Source organism: Gossypium raimondii, chromosome 7 (assembly GCF_025698545.1).
Source record: "Gossypium raimondii isolate GPD5lz chromosome 7, ASM2569854v1, whole genome shotgun sequence".
In the NCBI taxonomy this organism is placed as follows: Eukaryota; Viridiplantae; Streptophyta; class Magnoliopsida; order Malvales; family Malvaceae; genus Gossypium; species Gossypium raimondii.
In genome coordinates, this window is record NC_068571.1 from 42,188,909 (window position 1) to 42,194,992 (window position 6,084).

The 6,084-nt window shown below is 31.2% G+C and overlaps 1 long non-coding RNA gene across 1 annotated transcript; it reads left to right on the plus strand.

Annotated features, from left to right (window-relative positions):
• The first annotated feature begins 5,418 nt into the window (after positions 1–5,418).
• On the plus strand, positions 5,419–6,084 carry LOC128042349 (uncharacterized). The gene is made up of 2 exons (XR_008197622.1): positions 5,419–5,567; positions 6,003–6,084. It is a non-coding gene; the product is annotated as an uncharacterized LOC128042349 (long non-coding RNA).

Genomic DNA, 6,084 nt, shown 5'->3' on the forward strand with positions numbered 1-6,084 from the left:
TGGTTGTTTTCAATAAACGATTTGATTTTATTAAAACAACGATTTTGGTCCACAAAATTCAGAAAAACGGGTTCGGGAGTCGGTTACGTACGAGGAAGGATTAGCACCCTCGATACGCCCAAAATTGGTACCTAGTTGATTACTTAATGTCTTGGTGTCAAAAATTCAGAAACTCGAAAAGAATTTAAAAATACGATCCCTCTTTATATTGTATTATTTTAAAATTACTCGAATAAATTAAAATGAAAAAGGCCTTCTTATCTTGAATTAGCAAGATGTCACATCCAGTAAGTTAGGACACGACACCTCGTATTTTGAGAATAAGCTTGCCTTTTATTTTCTTTAAACCTCATTTGTTTCAATTTTAAAAGGATATTCGATTATTTAGATTCAATGCGAGAAAAATCGAAACCCAGTAAGTTAGGGCACGACTTTCCCGAATTTCCAAATACGGAATATTGCCTTCATTATTTTGAAAGTTTAAAAGGATATTTGGCCATTTGGTCAAACGAAAAATCGAAACCCAGCACGTTAGGGCACGTTTTCTCGATTTTCCAAACGCGAAATATTGCCTTATTTAAAAAATTTTCTTTTGACGTATGGTGTTAACATGTGTGACGAAACAATAATGAATGCAACAAGTTAAGGATAAATAATACGAACAAACATTAACAATGAAATAAATAAATAAGAGTTGGATCAATCGCATAATAACAAATGAATAAGCAAATAGGATTAAAATGTCCTTTTAAAATAATAATGAACATATAGGCAAATTAATAAATAAACATCGAGTAAAAGAAAATAAAATAAAATAAAAACATGTATGTTTTATTATACATATTTAAAAGTACAAAATATAATAAATATATAAATTATAAGATATAGGTATGTATGGAGATGTATACAAATTATAAAAATGTGAAAATAAGTACATGTTTATATAAAATATTTACATATAGATATATTTTACAAAATGTATGCATATATGTAAAAATTTAAGAGTTATATATAAATTATATATGAGAATGTAAAATATAAACGTGTACGAATTTATAAAAATAAAAAATGTACACATATGTAAAGTATAAAGTATAGATGATATATATTGAAGTAGGTATATTCATACATGTATATAAATTTGAAAAATTATGTGTGTATGCATGTTAAAATGTATGTATATGTATATAATAAAATCTGAAGTTTAATTTTTTAAAAATAAGAATCAGTAAATAATAATATTAACGATAATAATCACAACAATAATAATAGTAGAACTTTGAAAGTATTTAAAAATAACAAAATAAATAAATAATGAAATGATAGGGTAATATTAATAACAAGAGTAAAATACACAAACCAATATATTCAAATAAAATAATAAATAAAATATGAACAAATAAACAAATAAATAATATTAAATCAAGTATTAAATAAAACTGACTTTTAAATATATATATATATATATGAAATAAAAAAAGAAAAAAAATAAAAAAATAAAAAAACTTGAGGTTTAAAAGGTCGAGGATCAGATTGAAATCTGGCCAAAATTTGGGGCCAAATTTGCAAATAAGAGGTTCGTGGGATGGAATGAAGCACGCGCAAAGTGCGAAGGACTTATCGGGCAATATGCCCAAGTCCTGAGGCACAGCAATCGCGCGCTGACTAAATTGAAACATGAAGAAAGTGCGTGGGGCCAAATTAAAGAAAACAAACAAACAAGCAAAAGGACTAAATTAAAACAGTCAACAATGAGGAAGGACCAAGGGCGAAAATAGCCCATTTCATGAAACGCGCGGATCCCCTTGGTAGGTTGGGTCGCGCATGCGGGTCGCCACTCTTGAAATGACGCCGTTTCCTTGTTGCTATTTAAACCAATTTTTTTTACAAACTTCATTTCTCCTCTTTCATTTAAAAAAAAACAGAAATCTCCCTCCCCCACTCTCATCAATCCCAGAAACCGGCCACATTTGCCGCCGTAGCGCCACCGTGTTCGGCAGCCGGCGTCGCGCGAAGACGCCTCTTCGACCAGCGCTTTGAAGCGCGTTTAAAGGCCGAGTCCCTGAAGCCAGAAATCGGAGAAAAAAAGAAAAAGGGTCCTTAGCCCTCCCCCGCGTTCGGATCCTAGAGCGGCGAAGAGACCGATGGCGGGGCTACCGGTCGACTCAGGTAACCCCTCTTCTCCCTTTTTATTTTTTTATATCAATAGTTTTTTTTTAAAAAAAGATAAAAACAATTTCGTAAAAAGAAAAAAACTAAATCGACAGAGAAAAAAACGAAGAACACGAATGGGCAACCTTTTCTTCTCCTTTGATTCTCTGGTATGCGTCTTTTATAAAGAAAAATCGAAGAAAAATACAAGGGCGATATTCTAGGCTTTTATAGCCGATCCACACGACTTCTTAATTTCTATTTTTTTGTTTGTTTGCTATTTGGATTGTGTTTGTTGTCTTCTTCTTTTGTGTGTTGCAGGTGGTGTCAGACGCGCATGGAAGGCTGGCGATTGGCGACGGTGGCGGTGGAGTGCGTGAGGGAGCCTTGGCAGAGGCATGCGGCGCTAGGGTGGCGCCCTAGGGTTAGGGAACCCTAGGGTTTTCTGCTGCTGAAAGTTTGTTATTGGCTATTAGGTTTGGGCTTAAGGTTTGGGCAGTTGGGATTGAATTTTGGGTTTGTTGTATTTTATTTTATTTGGACAATGGGCCTAGCAAATTTGGGCTTCTACAGTGTATATATATATACATATATATTCGAATATAAATGTATATACATGTATTAGTTTATGATTTTAGCTAAAGGTATAAATGTTAAATACGTACATGAGAGTTCGAATATATCTATATGTATATTCGTATATAGGTTCTTGGATTGAATTAAAGATATAAAATCTTATATTTTCATATGTGAGGTTCGATTATAGATATATGTTTATAAATTTATAAATACTTGAATTGAATTGAAAGTATGATTTGTAAACTCTTTTATGATTGAACATGGAGTACAACGAACATGTGTTTGCTATTAAGAATTTTTCGAGGAATTATTTTGTGTATGTGAAATTGAGATTTCAGGCTTAGCGCCTAGCAGGCTTATTGCCAGTGAAACAATATCAGACTTTACGTCTAGCAGGCTTAATGTCGGTGAGACATTTCAGACTATATGTCTAGCAGGCTTAATGCCGGTGAAATAATTTCAGACTTTACGTCTAGCAGGCTTAATGCTGGTGAAACAATATCAAACTTTACGTCTAGCAGGCTTAATGCCGGTGAAACATTTCAGACTATATGTCTAGCAGGCTAAGTGCCGGTGTACTGAATCAGGCTTTAAGCCTAGCAGGCTAAGTGCCAGTGAATCTGTTTAAAGTATGTGATTAAGTGTACAGTTATATGATTTTGGTTATCTTTAATGAATATGTACATATTCGGTCTATGCATTTGTAAAATATACATACATGCTTTTGATTTATGCAGTCGATAAATGTATACGTATAAATATTCGGTATATGTATTTGATAAGTATCTACATATGCATTTGAAATGTATACACCTCTATTTATAATTATTTGATGAAGAAGGATGCATTCGGTCACATGTATTAGATTTGTATTTGGTTATAAGTTTATTATGAGTATACATACAGTTGGATATGATATGTGTATAACATACATATATGCTCGGTTATATTCATTTGGTTGTAATGTTGTTTGGTATAAATATATATATTCAATTGAATGCATTTGAAAGGTACATATATTTGACTATAAATAAAATGGTCTCGAGTACGATAAATGTATAAATTTTAATTATGGCATGTACAAGCTAGATAAATGTTTTGGAAAGTCGTACTTTGATATATTGTATATGAAATTAATAGCCATACGAAAATGGCTTATATTCTTATGCTTTAACTGGATTGTAATTTTAAAGAGAAGTTTAAAATTTTGCATGTTTAATATTAGACCTAGCAATTTATATGTAACCGTTAAAATTATTGAACTATATTGAATGTCTGTTCTAAGTTCTGTTTTGATTAGTATTGCCTCTTAACCCTAATTCGATGACGCATACGGGTTAGGGGTGTTACAATTCATCTCTCCTCTTGTATTATTTGAATTCAACATAATGAATTTTGATTTTTTTCCGAAAATATTTCTATGTAAAATTTGTATGTATTTATTTTCTTCCTCTTTTTATGATTCATTGTCATTATTGACATTCTATTTTTCACATCTTGGATGTAATGTTTACCAAATTGCGACCAGTATGCTTGTAATCCCAATATACCATAATTTTGAATTACGTACATCTACATGTGGTAGGGGTCGACTGGATACATATTATGCTTATAATCTCCACATGGTTAATTGTTGTATATTGTTGGTGCACTAACAGAAATAACAGACTCGGCAAGTGTCTTGTGCAACAAGGCTCGATGCTTGCTGAGCAAACAAATGAATTCGAGCAAAAGAAAAAAAAAGAAAAAGCTAGAAAAATGGAGAGTATTTGATGAAAAAAACTTGATTCATTCATAGAATTAACAGTGGCAAAATGCCAATACATAAATCAAGCTCTAAGCTTGTCAAAAACAGTAAACATTCACCTAATGGTTACCTAACACCACTAAACATTGAAACTTGAAGTAATTAACTTGTGCATACAAGCAAAGCTGAAGTAACAGCTCATATGATAGCAAATTACATCAATCATCTACCTAACATAGTTCTAAATGAACTAAATTACATTTCATTGACTAGAAATTACAAAATGAGCAAAATAAGCTTGCATCAGTAGCTCCTGCATGGCTTGGTCTTCATGGCCTGCCTGCTGTCGAGTGTTTGCTTCATACTGACCAACTTCATCACTCCTCCTTGGTTAGTATGGTGCAAACACCTAATTTTCCTCTCAAATGCTCGAACCTTATGACATTAAGACCTTTAGTTAGAATGTCAGTGTAACAGCCCAATTTTCAGTAGTGTCAGAACAATGATTTGAGATCACTAAATTCGATGAAAAAGTTAGAAATATTTTTGAATCAGTGAATTTTGTGATTTAAAAGAAATTATTAGGTAAATTGGGTCAAAAACGAGGTATCGAGACCTCGATATCATAAACTGAGCCGTAAATATTTTTATAAATATTTACAGAGTGTCAATAGGATAATATTAAAGTTTCGTTAAGAAATTTTAACGTTTCGATAGTTAATTATGAAAAAGGATTAAATTGCAATAGGGATAAAAGTTTAATTATAGATTAAAGAAAAGTTAAAAGGACCAAATAGGCAATTATGCCTTTTTCCAAAGTTGAGGCGGCATAAGTATAAAAATCTGAGATTTTTATGTGTTAAAAAATATTATTATATTATAGTAATGATTATGTTTTTATATTATATTATATTATATATATACATAAAACAAAAGAAAGAATAGAAAAAGAAAGAAAAGAAACAGAATAGAAAAGACGAAACAGAGAAAGAAACAGAGAGCAAAACGGGCAGAGAAGGAAGGAAAGAAAGAAAGAAAGAAAGAAAAAGAAAAAGGGAAATTTAAGGTTTTAAGGTTCCAAGCTCAATTGGTAAGTCAAATTAAGTCTTTTTCTTATAATTTTTGAGTTTTTGGAATCCTAGAGATAAATACTACTTGATTTATGTTGATATTTTGAAAGTTAGTAGATTGTTAGACATGAGTTATGTTGAATTAATTGATGAACTAGAGGTTAAAATGATTGAATTTTAAGTTAGAAGTTAGTAAAAGATTGATTTGTAAAATAAAATATAAGTTTTGAACTGATAGGGATTAAATTGAAAGATCCCGAAATTAGGGATTTATGGGGAAATTGAAGAATTAAACTGAGTTTATAGTAAGAATTAAGAGAGAATATAGAGTTAGAATGGAAAAATAAAATTAGTATTGATAAGGGATTAAATTAGAATTTGGGTAAAGTTTAGGTATACGGGAAATGTTTTAATGAAATTGTGTATTAATGATTTTTAATTGTTTAATTACGTAGCTAATGTCGTGCACGAGTCATTGTCCGAGAAAGGAAAGGGGAAAGTGGACAAGAAGTGACTCGAGAGAAATTCCGGTTAGTA